Consider the following 234-nt stretch of genomic DNA (forward strand, 5'->3'; position numbering starts at 1 on the left):
CGCGTTAATTGGTCGTAAAATCACACAATCGGTGATACGTAAATAATAAATCTGAAATGCTTTACGCCCGCGAAGTCAGGGATACGTTACGCAAACAATGAATCTCTGAGGTTTGACGAGTGTTTGAGAGTAAGGCGTAGGTAGGAATCTCTTAACGGCGCTCGATGGCAGAGCAGATAGATTCCGCTCCTTGTGCACAACTACGCGGGGGAATAAGGAGATTGTTGTGTTAAT

At 44.9% G+C, this 234-nt stretch overlaps 1 protein-coding gene across 1 annotated transcript in view; it reads left to right on the top strand.

The window, feature by feature from the left end:
• LOC119592927 overlaps nucleotides 1-234 on the top strand; it is a gene marked incomplete in the record, with an annotated part of 145,168 nt that overhangs the window by 136,583 nt on the left and 8,351 nt on the right.

This window comes from Penaeus monodon, chromosome 31 (genome assembly GCF_015228065.2).
Source record: "Penaeus monodon isolate SGIC_2016 chromosome 31, NSTDA_Pmon_1, whole genome shotgun sequence".
Classification (NCBI taxonomy): Eukaryota; Metazoa; Arthropoda; class Malacostraca; order Decapoda; family Penaeidae; genus Penaeus; species Penaeus monodon.